This window comes from Ictidomys tridecemlineatus, chromosome 3 (assembly GCF_052094955.1).
Source record: "Ictidomys tridecemlineatus isolate mIctTri1 chromosome 3, mIctTri1.hap1, whole genome shotgun sequence".
NCBI lineage: Eukaryota > Metazoa > Chordata > Mammalia > Rodentia > Sciuridae > Ictidomys > Ictidomys tridecemlineatus.
The window spans coordinates 152,750,514-152,766,960 of record NC_135479.1 but is presented as its reverse complement, the minus strand read 5'-3'; the positions used below and the strand labels follow the sequence as shown (position 1 = coordinate 152,766,960).

Below are 16,447 nucleotides of genomic sequence, written 5' to 3'. Positions count from 1 at the left end.
TTACAAAGAAAATCTACCTAATATATAAATTTTTTTTGAATTGTCTAAATACAGTATTTTAGACTGAAGACCTTATGAAAGTTCTAAAACTCACTTGCTTTCTTCATTCTCTTAAGTATGGCTTGCTAACTGGAAGTGCCAGGTGGGCAAAACTGGCTCAGTAGGCACAAAAAGAAGGTACAGAAAGGCACAGTTTGTTTACTGGTACAATGGTCAGAAATTTCACATTTGACACATATCCTAACTCAAGTTCTTACATCTGTGCCTCCAGCCTTAGGCTAAAATGCCCTTATCTGGTCATTCTGCAATATCAGGGTTACTGGGATTTCAAAGACCCTCCCGCCCTTTAGAATTGTTCAGGCTCTCTGATGCTTGGGATTCCAAAGCCCATACCTTTCTGTCTTCATCTTCCATTGCTTTCTTGCAAACTTGTTTCAATTGACAATAAAATTTAGTTACCTATGGGGGTGGACAGGATTGGCAATGTGAATAAGAATTTAAAAAAAGGAATATATTATAAAAACTAGTGACTTTATGCTTTTCTTATTTTCAAGTCTATCTTAACTGAGCCTAATAATATTTTGGAAGTTACCATTGAGAGTTGGTTTAGGTGAGGGAGAATATGAAAAGTATTTTTCAGAGGTGCCATGTATTCATTCATTAGTTCAACAGATAATTTTTCAGAGCCTGTTATTGATTAGTCTGACAATCAGATTCTACTTCTATCTTCAAGGCCATTTTTTGTCTCCATGAAAGTAGCTCACCTCAGATGAGTTATCACAAGTACAACCTGCCCCAGAAAACTCCTATTTCTCTTACTTATTTTCTCTTTTTCAATTACCCTGTGAAAACTAATCTCTCACGGATGACTTGACCTTTCATGGCCTAAATTATCAATAGAGCTAATTTGACATAGATAATAAACTTCTTCCCCACTCTCAAATACTATAAAGGTCTACCTAGAATATTTAAATTTTTTGAAATGGTTTCTTACAAATGAATCTGAAATGCCATTTTGTTGTTGTTGTTATATTTTCTCTTTGAATAAGCAGGTTTTAGCTCTGAGAAGCACATCTCAAGTTATAGGCAAAGTGAATATCATTGGTCTCCCTGACACAATATGCCATTCTCTATGACAGAACAATTTCAGCATTTAACAGAGGATCTTAGTCTTACTCAAGTAATTTTTTTTTTGTACCAGAGATTGAACCCAGTGTCACCTAACCACCATTCCCAGCCCTTTTAATATTTTATTTAGAGACAGATTCTCACTAAGTTGCTAAAGTTGAACTCAGGATCCTCTTGCCTTAGCGTCCAAAGCCGCTGGGATTACAGGAATATGCCACTGGTTCTACTCAAATAATCTTAATCTCAGACAGCAGTTTCTGAAGTAAGTACATGACCTCAGTCCCTATGTTCCTTTATAAGGAGGTAACCCCTCCATTATAGTTTAGTATTTTCTGAGCCTAGCCACCTTAGGTAAACATCAGTGAACATGATATAAAGAACACTAACCTTTTCTCAACTTGTTAAACTTGTTTTTCTTCTCACATACCTTATCAACAAAAATAGGAGAATTAATGTATGTAGAGAGCAGCAAATGTTCTCTTTTATTTCTTTTCAGATGTTTTCATCTTATATAAACAGTGGTGATGAAATTATAAATATCATTATTCCACCTCCATGTTAATACTCTTATTATCTTGCATAAACAAATACGTACATGACACCAATCAATCCCTTTTTAAAAAATGTAGTTTTCATATTTCTAAACAGTGGAGGAAGAATTTAATGAATTCAACATGTAGTTTACCTGTTTATGTTTTGTATATTAATAAAGTAAAACCAAATTATTGCTTAAGTTCTTTCAAACTTGCATCAGCCATTAACACTCTCCATGCCAGCGTGGGGTAAGGGGTGGGCAGAAATAAAGGCAATGGGTCCAAGTGCCCTAGATCTATGAGTAAGGGGCTAGGCAAGCTGGAGAGAATTCTAAGATTATAGGGAGGAGCTTTCAACCTGCTGGGCAGGTAGGAGATTATTAATGGTAGTGAAAGGAAAAAAAATATATATGTGCATATATACATACATATATATATACATACATATATATGTATATATACATACATTATATATAATATATATATGTGTATTATATGTATTCATGACTTGGAATATATGTGTGTATATATCTACACTTTTTTAGTAGAACAAATTGCTAGGAAGAAGAAGAGATTATTTGAGGGCATTAGGTAAAATAAATATGAAAACCAAACCTAAAAGTGTTCTGAGGGGACTAGCAAAAGGGAAATCATTACTTTTTCCACTTAATTATTGGTTTCCCTTGTTTCCTACTGTATTTTCTCTTTCCATTTTCCATTTCTTCAAGCTCTTCCCCTATTAGTCGGGTTCTTCTTCTACCTTTTTATAACAAGAAGCATTTAGGAATAATTTTAGAAGACAGACCAGAAAAACAAAGAATTTAGAGAAAACTATGATAATACACTGCGCGTGCACACACACACACACACACACACACACATATTACCTATATTTGATTGATGAAGAAGGAGAAACTGGGACTTGAGATTTAAAAAATTCATGGTATGTCTGGTCATATTAATCTCTAGACCAGCTGGGGTTTAGCATTGCTGGAAAGAGCTATAATAGGATCAGGAGTAGGGGGAAAAGCAGAAAAAATGGAATTCTACAAGGATTTATATTTGCAAAGAAAAAAGGACTTCTTTAGAATTGCTTATTGAAATTCCCCCAAAGCTATTTTTTGAACGTATATATAGACAGCACCAAGGGAAGGAGCTTAGGAATTCTCACAGGGTTTAGAAAAACTACTAAACCCTGCATATTATGTTCATCTCAGTCCACTCAAGCAAGTAAAGGATAACTAGAGCATGGTATCTCACAGTAAATAACATGGTTGGTTACTTTGCTAGGCTGACATATGGAGACAGGACCCATAGGAACAGAGTTCTCCTCATGAATGTCATAGAGAGACACTCAGGTTCATCTGAATGCATCCGGCATTGGAGATTAGCTGTATAGGGTCATCTGTGAAGCACCTAAAAATATTCTCTAACCAAGCACCAACTTCTTAGCCCAGTCTTCTTGGAGAAAAAAAGAACCAATATTTGGCTTATGGGAAACCTTTATTTGGTCACTGGGTAGGGGAATGTCGCTGAGACTTAGGACAACATTCAATGCCTAAAGATAGGAGGAAGCAAAGAGGAAGAGGAAGCACAGAGAGAATGAAGGCCAAAAGCAGGGTTCCAGCTCTGGAAACTCTTGATAGAATAAATTGAGAATCTTAAAATAAAAGAAAAAAGAGAGCATGCCTTTAGGGCCATATCACTAGACTTTTGGAATCCACACAAAAAGTAAAAACATTTGCCTGTTGTCAAGATGAGTGCTATTGCCCCAGGGGAGGTTACATTTCTTCCACTCTTACATAACAGGTAACATTCTTTCCCTAAGGATTAGCAGTCTGTGATAACAGTGGTAATGATAGCTGCTGCTATAGTTTGGATCTTGAATGTCCCCAAATCATCCATGTGTGTGGATCCTAATCTCTCCTCTTTCTCTCTCTTTGCACCCAGCTCTGAGAGGAACAGATCTTCTAGCATGTACTGCCTCCTTGATATACTACCCTCCAGAGGCCCAAATCAATGGGACCAATTAGTCATGGATTGAAAGCTCCAGAACTGTAATTCAAAGTAAATCTTTCCTCTTTTAAAATTGATTATCTCAGGTAACTCTATCTTCTTACCATGACTTTTTGGTTTTCATATATATGCTCTTTTCTTCCAGACTCTTTATTTTCAATTTTTCCCCCCAATCATCATTGTTAAATCTAAAGGAATGTACCATCTCCATCAATTCCTTCATCTCAATAGTACCTTCTTAGCTCTTGAGCTCATTTACACTTAATCAAGTGTTTTTTCCTCAGCTCCTAGACTGCTGAGCAATGCTAAAGAAAAAATCACAAAATGGTACAGCCTGGTGCTCCTCAGAATTAGAGTTTCCAGCTTGAGCTAGAGCAGCAGAACTACTTTGCAAATCTTTATTTTTTGTTGGTTTCCTTTTTCATTCCCCAGTTTCATTTATTACTGTAATTCCTTATAACCAGTCCCTACCCTCCCTTCATTTCCAGCTATTAACCTTGCCTACTTTGACAAAGAGCAAACTTAAGTCTTCAAATGGCACTTTGCAGCACTTCACCTCTGATGCTGAACCCACCCACCACATCTCAGAGACCCTTCTCTCCTGCCCTGATGATCTCCTCCAGGATATTATTGTATCAATTTCTCCTTCTCCCTTTTGTATTTTCAATTTTCCTACTGCCTGTCAACATGCTTTAGCTGCTCTCATATTAAGTAATGAATACAAAAGCAATCGTAATAAACTGACAGGCAGGAAACTTTCTGTGGACCTTAGTTTTCCCTGCTCTGTGCCAACTTCAAGATTCCTAAATTTCCATTTATTCCTCTACCCATTAAAATCTGATTTATCTAGCTGTATTGCTCATTAAACTGTTTTTGCCAAGGTTACCCCAAACTATCTCTGTTTTTGTCTCTCTTTTGGCAAGTAGAAAATGCTTGTTTTATTTCAATGACTGATCTATGTAATTACTGAGACCTTTATGTGCAGGCAGAAAAAGGTTTATATGGTCTTTCCCTCCTTGGGCAGGTTTTGGGGAGGCCCTTCTTCTTGACTTGTGGGTGCTTCTCACTGCATTTTCAGGTTTTTTTGTTTTTATGGGTCTTGTCTGCCAGCCTGTGTATGTGTTCCATGAGAATGTAGTTGCTTTTGAATATGTGGTAATCCACTTTCTTAGATTATCAGTATTTTTTAAGCAGCCAGGTTACCTTCTCTGACTGGCATCAGGTACTGGTCAACCCCTTGTACTTACCTTGCTTTCCCAGTAGGCCATGGTGTTTTCCAAAATCATGTATAAAATAAAGAGTCACAGGCTTATGGATGATCAGCCTATCTTTGATCAACTTCCTGATCTGATAAGGGGAGATGGCACTGATAATTTCATTGGTCTCACTGGGTCCAATCAGACTTTTTTTCTTTTTGCTACAGGAGAAGACACTGGAGGTGAGCCCCTTCTAAAGTCTGAGCAGACTTATGACTGCTGCTGAGGGGGCAAAATGGCACCAAAATTCTGAGTTGCTTTTCCCTAAGGTCCATTCTTGGACTGCATTGTTTTCTTTCTTTCTTTTTAAAGCTAAGTTCATTGAAGCATAATTTATATCCAATAAAATTTATCCTTTTAATATTCTTTTGCCATTCAATAAGTTTTGACTTCTATGTTGATTCTCTGAGGTCTTTTAAATAAAACCCAAATCCCAAACCTCTTTGCTTCATATAAAATCCCTCTAGGATCCCTCTGCAGTCTTCCCCACATAACCATTTTCCAGTCACATCAGGCCACTCAGCATTCAAGAAAATATGCTCTGTATATCCAGGCCTCTTGGACTTTCTTCATGCTTCCTCTCTATAAATGTGTGAGTTTTTGCCTTCATAATACATGCTATTTAATGCTACCATATCAATTTCCATATTGAATCATAAAACTAGATGTTATTTTAAGAAGCTGATGTTTTTCAAATAGAAGTCATTCATCAAAATATTACTACCGGAAGATCTCTATTATTTTAGTATTATGGATTGAATTATGCTCCCCCCTTCATATGTTGAAGCCTCAAGTACTTCAGAACGTAACTATATTTGGGAATAGGGTCATTGTGGATATGACTAATTAGATGAGGTTGTAATGGAGCAGAGTGAGCCCCTGATTTAATATGACTGGTGTTCTTATATAAAGGAGGAATTCAGACATAGATGTACACACAGGGAGAAGTTCATGTGAGGATGAAGACAGAGATCATGATGATGCTTCTGCAAGCCAAGGGGTATGAAAGACTGAAAACAAGTCATCAGGAGCTAAATGAGAAGCATGGGACAGAGTCTTGCCCACACACACACAAAAAAGGTGTAGCTTAAACTACCCATTTTGTGATACTTCGTTATAGTAGTTCTAACAAACCAATATGCTTAGTAAAAAATCCATCCTTGAGCATACTGGATTAGTAATTAGTTCCTTTACTCATCAAATACTTATTGAGTGCCTACTGTGACCCAGGCACTGCTCTAAGATGTTGAATAAATGAAGAAGAACTTCATCATGTTACTGCATTTGTAGTTCACTTCGAAGCTATTAACCTATCATCAACATAGAATTGATGGAATGCCTACCATTTAATCATTCAACAAATATTTACAAATATTTGCCTGTTTTGTGTCATGCACTATTCTAGGCACACAAGATAGCATTATTGACAGATCAAGTTCTCCATTTTCAAGGAACTCAAATTCTAGTAGAGGAAACAAACATTAACTAAGAAAACATGTAAATAGTTTTGCAATTTTACTCTGTACCTCCCACAGATAAACATAAGCATATACCTTCTAAATACTTTAACTCTTGATAAAAGCTCATGTCATTAGAAATACTTAGAAATATTCACAAATCTCATGCCCTATTATTTCACTTACATTCTTGAAATCTCTGTATAAGCCTGAAATTGCCTTAAGATTAATGAACCTAAACTATTCTCTAGAATTTCTGACTTTGGGAGTTTCATTGGTACTAAAAAGCAAATATGTTACTTCATACTCTATAAAATAGTGATCAGACCAATGAAGACCCAGAGTTGGGGCAGGATAAACCATAGGCAGCTCATAGGTTAAAAGTGTTTAGGCAAGACATCTTCAAAGCTGGGTTTCTCAGTCATGAGACATTCAACATGTATTCTTAAACACTTCCTGTGTACTGAAAATATTAGAATTGTGAACAGAGTGGATGCAGTAAGAATCTCACTAAGCTTACATTCTGAAGAAAAAACTTGAACAATGAATTTCACATTTGGCTCCTTAATTGCAACCAAGATGGGGCACAGGGAGTACGCACAGTAACGATATTCGAAGAAGTACTTAGAGAACACCTGGGTCAGGGGCTTGCTGAAGAGGGGTTTCTGAGGAGGCTTTCTTGAGGAGGTGGTATTTGAGCAGGGATCATGTAGTCTAAGGTTTTTTTCTTCCTCATTTTCTTCACCCACGTGCACACATTGCAAGTACTTAAAAGCATTCCTTAAATATAATAAGAGCACCAAAACTAATCAAAAAAGAAGGGCTCTCCAGAGGAAAGGGGCCAAAAATAGAAGGGGGGAAAACCTGTAATCTCACCATTTGTTTTGAAAACACCCAAAATGATTAAAACATACTATAAACTAAAACATATGAATTAATCACTTGCCAAGCTTCATTCTTAAATCAAAGCCATTTTTGAGGTTCATAAACTGAAAAAAGGGTTTTCAAATATGAACTTGTGTTTTCTTTCCTTGGTCCTTAGTTGGTTTAAAGCATTTTCTGTTTGGCTGTTTGGAGGGAATGTGATACAGCTGGTTAGAAACATATGGCAGACATCCACTAGAATGTAAGTTCCATGAGATCAAGACTTGCTCATTGTCCTATTCCTGATAAACAGAAGAGAGCCTGGAAAATAGGAGTGGCTCAATATAGACCTCCTGAGTGACTTGTTGAACAAATGTTTTGGTTTCTAAGGAATTCTCAAACTCATTTCTTACCTAAGCCTCACCTTTCTTTGGGCCAGTGGTTCTCAAACTGGACCTGTTTTTAACCCCACCTGGGGATGTTTGATTTTTCAGTTATTATAGTTGGAGATGCTACTGGCATCTAGTGGGTATATGACAGGGATGCTGTTAGCCATCCTGCAATACACAGGATGGCCCTGTACAACAAAAGTTTATGTGGCCCAAATGTCAACAGGGCAAAGGTTATAAAACCCTGCTTTAGGCCCTGTGTTTCTATTGGGAGTCTGTCCTGGGAGTCTGTCATTTCCTCTATCTGTAAGGAAGGTTCAGTTCTAGAGGAAGCAAACCAGATGAGCCTCACTGCTTAATCTTCACTCCTTCCTGACTCAACAGGACTGCCTCTGTTCTCAAGCATACTCAGACAGGGCCAATTTTGCTTTTTGACCTTACTGGGGCAATAGCTAGTTGCTGGAGAAACCACCTAAAAAAATTGTGTTCTTAAAATGCCAGTGAATAATTTTTTTTTCCAGTGAATAATTTTTACTGTGCACTGGTAATTTCCTTGAGCTTACTAAGAATATATTCTAATTTCAGTAAAATTAGATTGTTTAGAGACTAGTCATGTATCTGTAAGAAAAGGAACCTTCTTCTTGAATTCAACCAGTTTATTCATGTATGGTCAAGATCAGCACACCAGGCTGACTTTCTTCATGAAAATAATATCAAGAATGCCATCAAATCCTAATAATATGGCTTTAGAGACACTGGATCTGTAGCCTCTGCCACCTTGTTTGCCCTGCTTATTAAAATACTAGTATCTGATTTCAGTTTCACCAGGGAAACCTGCGTGGTGCCAGAGGAGGGCTTGTGCCAATTTCCCCACTATGATGGTGGCTCCAGTAATCTTGGTGTTGTGGCCTATAACCCAGTTACCATAGAGACTGCATACACTAACAGTGTAGCGTTGTGATTGGTGGGGAAGACACGTTTTGCATAAGCTTTTTTGGCGAAAGACAGGTAAGACACAAGAAGGAAAATGAGACTACCAATAGAGAGGCATAGCAGGGGGAAGTCCCAGATGATCACAGATTCTAGAAAACTGGGACTATAGAGATTACAACTACTATGATAAAACCAACTAAACCTTCCACTCAATGGCTGCCTCTGTCAGGAAAATTTCAAGTATGGGAGGACAGAACAGTTATAAGATACTCTAAAATTAAAAAGTAAATAAATAAATCTACTAAGGCATAGGGGTGAAAAAGGGTATATCTAGAAAACATGTTTAAAATGATTCAGGGCAAGACAAAAGAACTTCAAAGAACATTAAAATGAAAGGTTACATTCTGTAGGCAAGCTGACTTCTCAAAGGCAGAAACTTAGAGAACTACTTCTCAGTGGGCCTCTGTTTCTTTCCCTGAGAGTGGAAAATAAAAAATGACTCCCCATAATTTAATAGGGTTCTACTTAAATTTCCCAATGATTTGACATTATGAATGAATATCATGCACAACAGAAATGAAAACTGATTGAAATCCTTATATAATAAATTAATTAGGGGTACATTTTTGAGGGTGCAAATTCATTTCATAGTTTCTTAAAGTAATGAAATTTTATAGTTTAGTAAGGGTAATCTTATGTAAATAAACTTTTCCTGCATACATTTTTGAAGTACACAATTATTACAGAAATCAAGGCATATCTATCTACAATATAAAAGGTCCTGGTGGTGAAGTTCAGTTTTTAAATAGAAAGGAAGACAGAGAATAGGATGTGTGTTAGTGCGAGGGAATTTAAGAGAAAACTAGTTGACAAAAATATCAGAGAAGTGATTATATAAGTTCCTGGATATCCAGGACTGTATCTTGTAATGTTGCATTACACATACTTCAGACTAATGTATCTACTTGTCTACTGGACACTCATATGTCCCTGTTTTAAAATGCCTTCTAAATCTATATCTTGAGTCATCAATTCTCTCTTGACTTCTAACATTCTATACAAAATGACCTATTGAAAAATTCCAATTGGATGTCTAAAAAGCATTCGCAATTCAACATGCCCAAGGCTGAACTCATGTTCTCCTCCACATTTTTTCATCTTCTTTTGGTCCTCGACTGAGTGAATAGCATTACCCCTCATCCTCCTTTTAGATGCCATTCCTGGGAGTCATCTGTTGCCCCTTCCTTTCTTCCTGCTTTGTAATGCTGAGCATTGAACCCAAGGCTTCACATATGCTAAGAAACACTCTACCCCTGAGCTACATCCCAGCCCTCATCTGTTGCTTTTTCATCACTCTTCAAATAATCATCAGCCCATAATGATTTCCAATTCTAATGAATTTTCTTTAATATCCAAAGAAGACTTTTGTGTATAGAAAGCAATACTTAACAGTAAATTGAGTTTTAAAGTAATATCAACTTATTAAACATACAAATTTAAAAAAGCTAATTTTCTTCATAACTTTACTTTTTTTTTACAAGCACACACATACACACACACACACACATATATATATTCATATATTTCTTACAAAATTCTTTAGATAAAATAAGAAAAATTGCTTTCAGGAAGGGTAAGATTACTTTCTAGGTAGAAAATTTGGGAACTTAAACTCTTTCAACTGTCATTTGTTGGAATGGAAGAAAAAAAAAGTTAGGGTTTAATGTGGGAGCATCTTCTACAATAATTTTTACCAGGGTCAGAAGCAAGCATATTGAATACTTTTATAGTCACTATGACAATGAGGGGTTTTTAAGTCTATATACTATAAAGGGAATTTTACAACCCATGTCCTCTATGTTCAAGTTTCACTCTAATGTTTTATAATCACTTTCCACTTAATAGCCTGATAAAGGTAGACAATATTTTGTGTCTTCACTAGTCAGGTTTCTTGATAATGATGACCTTTTACTTCATGATGTTTCTCACATTTTCACCTCCTTTGCCCCACTGTACTACATCAGCACCATTAGCCGTCACTTGTAATATTGCAAGTCAGTTGCAGCTTCTTCTCTACTGCTTCTGAGCCCTTGCACATGTCACTACATGTGTCTAGAGCACCCATATTCCCTGGTAAACATTTACTGAATGAAAAAAGATAATAAATACTTTGGATGTTGCTGCTTTGGGTACTGAACAGAAATAGTGGCCTATCTTAATATTCTGGATATATTTACATAAGTGTTCTTACTTTCAAAATTAATTTTAAAAAAATCTGAAAATTTTGCCATGGAGAATCTTAGGGCCCATGCCACAATATTATGTTTTGCATTTAATAAAAATACCAGGAAACTCAGTGAAAGGAGCATTCATTCTCTTCTTTGATTTACCCTACAACTATTTACTGAACACTATGTGGCAGGCATGGATTTAAGCACTGGGGGTTTTTCAGAATACAAAACAGACAAAAAACAAAAACAAAAAGCTCCTACAATCAATCAAAAACAAAATCAAAAAGCTCCTGCTTTCGTGGCAAGTAGAAATAAACATGTAAATGAACATATAATGAACATATATCATGTCTGAAAGTAGTTAAGTGTTATAAAGCAAAGGAGGGGGCTACAATTTTAAATATGGAGGTTATGAAAGGCCTTAATACTTAGAAGTAAAAATTGAGCAAAGGCTTGAAGATGATGAACAAACAAGCTTTTTCTTGTTTGTAAGAGTCACAAAAATGTCTATAATCATAAGAAGGCTGTAAGAAAAGCAAGTGCAAAAGGCACAAAGTGAAAGCATGCTTGTGGGGTTTAAGGAAAGCAAGGAGGCCAGTGAGGCTTGAGAGGAGTGAGTGAGGGATCTAGAATTAAATGAGAACACAAGGGTCATAGGGGAGACTAAATGTGGATGGCCTTGTGGGCTATTGTGAAGGTTTTAGCTTTTCTTCCAAGTGAGATGGAGAGTCATTAGAGTTCCTATCAGAGGAGTGATATGATCTGATGGCAAGTACATTACATACATTGAAAACAATCAATAGCTACCTTTGGAGAATAGATTGTAAATCGTAAGGTCAGAAGCAGGAAACATAATTAGGAGGCTACTGCAATAATCCAGGTTGGATATGACAGTACTTTGAAACCAGGTTGTAGAAATGTTGAGGATGGAAAATAGTAAGATTTTGGATATATTTTGAAGGCAGAACTACATAAGTTGTTCATTGATTGTATTTGTGAGAGAAATAAAAGTAAGGGAGGAAAAAAAAATTTTGAATTGAGCAACTCTAAGAATGGAGATACTAAGTTACCAAGATGGAGAAGTCAGCATATTTATTGGGTAAAATAGGATTCCATTTGTGGTACATTAAGTTTGGAATACTTAGACATTGTGTTAGTTAGCTTTCTGTCACTATGTCAAAACAGCTGAGAAAATCAACTTAGAGGAGAAAAGATTTATTTTGGCTCATGGTTTCAGCACTTTCAGTCCGGAGTGGCTCCATTGCTCTGGGCCTACGGTAAGGCAAAGCATCATGGTGGAAGGGTGTCACAGAGAAAACTATTCAACTCATGATAGCCTGGAAAAAGAGAGGAAGGAAGGTGCCAGAGATAAAATATAGTCCTGAAGTTCATGCCCCCAAAGACCCACTCCTTCAACTAGTTCCACCTCCTATGGTATGTAGGACCTCCTAGTAGTCCATTCAGCTATCAGAGTCCTCATGAGCCACTTCTCAATGCACCACATCTGAACATTGCTGCATGTGGGACGGAGCCTTCAACATGTGAGCCTTTGGGGTATACTTTATATCCAAAGCATAACAGAAATAGTGTAGATGGTCAGTAGGCCATTGAATATGTGAACCTAGAATTTTGAGAAAGCTGGGACTAGAAACACAAGTTTGAACCATAGTTAGGGTGTGAATCTTTAAAAAAAAGTACATGGAGAAAAGAAGGAAAGAGGTTCAAAGATTGAGCCCTAGGACCCTCTAATGTTTTCACAATGAGAAATGAACTACATGAGCAAATAAAACTGAGAAGTAGTAGGCTGGGAAGAAGTAAAAGGAAACAGGAGAGTTGGTAAACTGAATGCCAAGCGAAGAGAATGTTTTAGTGGTAAAATAATAATGAGCCAAGTAAAATGATGCTGAGAGATCAAGAAAAATGAAGACTACAACATGGTTAATGGATTTGACAACACTGGAGACCTTGGCACGAATAGTAATACTAAACTGGTGGGTGAAAAAGATGATTGGAGAAGGAGAATTAAAGAAAAGGATTAAGGGAATGTCTATAGTGACTATTAGAAGTTACCTTGTTCATTTATTTGTTAACTTTTTTGTTTGGCAGCTTCTGTTTTTCTTCATTGGAACATAAATTCTGTAAGGTGTGTGTGTATGAAAAAATATGGAATATACTACATATTTCTTGTGGAATATATAATTCCATAAGGGGGCAAGCCTTGTCTATTTTGTGCCTTGCACATAATAAACTCTCAATCATCACTTCTAGAATAAATGAGTGAATGATCCCATAATATGTCGATAAGCTCTTACTTTCTCAGGTTCACACAATATAGCCTCACTCCACCATCCTACCTGTTTTCTTCCTATGCTCCTTTTCAAACCATCTATTTCAATCAGGGAAGTCATTTTGATGCTCCCCCAAACCACCATACTAATTTCTGTATTGATGAATTTCATCATATTTATAATGTTGATTCCCCATACACCTCTTCTTAAAGTACCAGTGGTGGGCCTTACTTCCTGAATGGGTTTCCATCACTATGTGGGGTCTGCTGATTTCCCCCTTCTCTAAAGCCCTGCCACCTGTCCTCAACATCATCAGCTGCCTTATATTTCCTAATTGTTTCAGGTGTGTTAATCTTACCTTTTACTTTAAATATGGGTTTAATTTTGGCTCAGGGGTCCTAGCTCACATCTATAGTAATCAGTATAGTTGTCAGTATTACAATAGTGTAGACAGATCATGGATGCTTGAAAAAAAAAAAAGAAAGAAAAGTATTATGGCCCTATTGGATAGCTTCATTGACTTCCATCTTTCTCAACAATTTGGCAAATTCTACTCCTTTCTTGCCTTTTATTCTGCTGTTAGCTAAATCTATTCTTCTAGCTCTGTCAATACTGTCTTCAATACCAAAACCTACCACTTTGTCCATAACACAAAATTCTACACACTTGTGTTGCAATTTCCATTATTAAATCATTGTCCTTGCCATTATTGTTCCCAGATTCTCTTGGAAAATTTAATGTATATTTAGAACATAGCTGCCAAGGTCATCCTTCTCCTTGGTTGTTTTTATTTTTTATTTTAGTTTTTTATCTCTGCATTTCTTTTCTTTCAAACTTTATATACCCTCTTTGGTTTTGTTTTCCCTTGGGTCCTTCCTTGGCCTGGTTCTTCTCTACTTTCTTCTCTTCACCTCATTTCTCACTCAGTTTGCCCTTTGTCTTTTTAAGGGAATTGGCTTTCACACCTTCTTTTAAACTACCCTGTATATTTAGAATAGTTTCTCAAATAATATAAAATTTATAATATTTATGAATAAATGACACAATGCCAAGATATTCTGTCTCTTCTTTCAAATAACATCTGAAGATGCACCTGCACTACTGAATTCTATATTTAAGATATTGAATAAGTATCATTCACCCATCTGTTTTCATTCTGTCTTATATTTTCCAGGACTTGCTTCAGAGTTGTATTGTGAGGTCTTTTGGACTGGGGACTGTCTGGCATAGTTCACAAACTGGCCTTTGCTCTGTAAATTCATGTTTCTTTGTTAAATAATAAATAATAATAGTAGCCCACTGTGCATTTTTACGTTCTATGAATAAACCCCTGGTAAAAGTAAAATGAACAACCAGGGATTATAATAGAGAGAAAAAAAGAGAGAAAACTAACCTCTTACCAGGTTTTGCTATTGTAACATATATTTCCATAGACCTAAGTTCTAATACATTATTACCTACTTAATTCATTTGTAAATTGTTCCTTTGCCAACACTATGCATAATATCAAATGCCTATGTGGTTTATAGGACAGGGAAAAACAACTAGAACATTACAGCTATGTGGGGGATCAGAGAAAAGCAGCAAAATAAGAGGTTTACTCTGTTGGGTGCACAGTTTGTAACAATTAGTCTCACAAGTAGAGCTACTTGACACAATATATGCCTACTCTCTAGCTTCCCCTTCTCCCCCATCCCTTTTCCCTTCACCACTCCAGATCTTTAGATAATGGAAGACTTTCTTTTCTTCCTTCTTTCTCCCCTGCCACCCTTTCAATTCAGGTGCGAAGTGTATCATTTTGCATGGAAAAAAAATCTGTTTTTCTTGCACATAAACAAATGGTCTGATTGAAGCTCCTCTATGAAAGTGGCATGTATCTAGTGAAAGAGGAGGGGACTACAGCTTCATCAGTGGAGCACCTCCATATTTACAGATGAACTGCATTTAAACCCCAATTCTGAAATGAAGACCAAAATGTAATGATTGCCTTGTTATTTCAGTGGCCACTAGATGGCAGGTCCAAAAATCTGATTGGAGTCTCACAGGAGGGCAAGTCTTACATAGGAAGTAGAATGTTTCTGGCCCTCAGTCCAGAAACATTGGTTTATCATAAGCCTTTGCTGTTTGCCAAAACATCACTCAAACACTGTCATATACTCTGTCTGCATCCACTATTACCTCTGTTTGGGCCTATAGTGATGGAAGCCCTTTGAGAGTTGTAGAGCATTGTCATCATATACACAACCAGATACAGGGGCATCATTTTCAGAGAGACATTCTCAAAGATGGGTTTGATAAATGTTCAACTGTATTATATACTCATCTTTGCAATACCTTGTCATAACCTTAGGGATATAAAACATAGTTGACTAATCTTCCATGAAAACAAGTGGAGGAGTCTGTCAGGTTGTAGTGAGAGTACAGACAGGTGTACTTAATACAATCATTTATCAGTAATTCTAATTTAGTATCATATGTGTTTATTTCCTATCCTGGAGGACTTCATATTCATGAATTGTTTTGAAAAAGAGAATGTTGACATATAAGAGACCTATTATTTAATAGGAAAAAATAATTAATCCCTGTGATTGAAAGTAAAATGAGTAAATTTAGAAGAAATTCTTTGTTATGCATTGCAATTTTCACTTTCTTGTACTGTAATGGGAGATACCTAATAATGGGTCTTATGAAACTTTAGAAAAGTTATTCTTGGATCGATTATTATGAAGATAAGATGGTATCTTCTTTGTCTCCTATTTATTTATTTATTTATTTATTTATGTTACTCGATTACCCTGATTCTAACTATATGACTGAGAACTTTTCTTTATCTTTTAATTAAAGAACTGACCTTTGATTTTTAAAAATAGAGAATGATGAGCTCTGAGATAATTTATCATTCTCACTAAAGAAAATGTGTTCCAAAGTTAAATTTATTTTTGTTTGAAAGCTGTGACATGCATTTTGATATACATTTAAGTATCCATGCCAATTAAAATTTTATAACAATGAAATCAACACACACTCAATTATAGCCATGCAATTCACTCATCATTCACCTTTTGTTCTCTATTTCTTTTTAAATTTAGGTAAAAGAATAATAGTAAACACGTTGATTTCATCCATCCTTGTTCTGTATATTTAGACATTAAATGCCTACATGAGACATCAGAATAAGAGGGTATATATACTGGTCTTCATAGTAAGAAAAAACAGTGTTTTTGTTCCAAAAAATAAATATTGCCTATGTTGATTACCATAGAAGAAATTTTAGATCAGCGTTGACTGAGTTCCTTTAGTTTGAAGGTAGAACTTAAAGTAAGATGACCAAAATAATTTATGATGAAATTAC

The 16,447-nt window shown here is 36.1% G+C and overlaps 1 protein-coding gene across 25 annotated transcripts in view; it reads right to left on the bottom strand.

Moving 5' to 3' along the window:
- Zbtb20 (zinc finger and BTB domain containing 20) overlaps positions 1-16,447 on the bottom strand; it is a 793,227-nt gene that overhangs the window by 198,372 nt on the left and 578,408 nt on the right. For 2 of the 25 annotated variants that reach the window (XM_078044183.1, XM_078044194.1), the window contains one exon: positions 1,516-1,555. The exons of 22 other annotated variants lie outside the window; for them this stretch is intronic. The gene's annotated coding sequence lies outside the window, so the exon portion shown is untranslated. Of the gene's footprint in view, positions 1-393; positions 460-1,515; positions 1,556-16,447 lie in introns of those variants that run through there. One more of the 25 variants, XM_078044184.1, reaches the window with a different exon arrangement.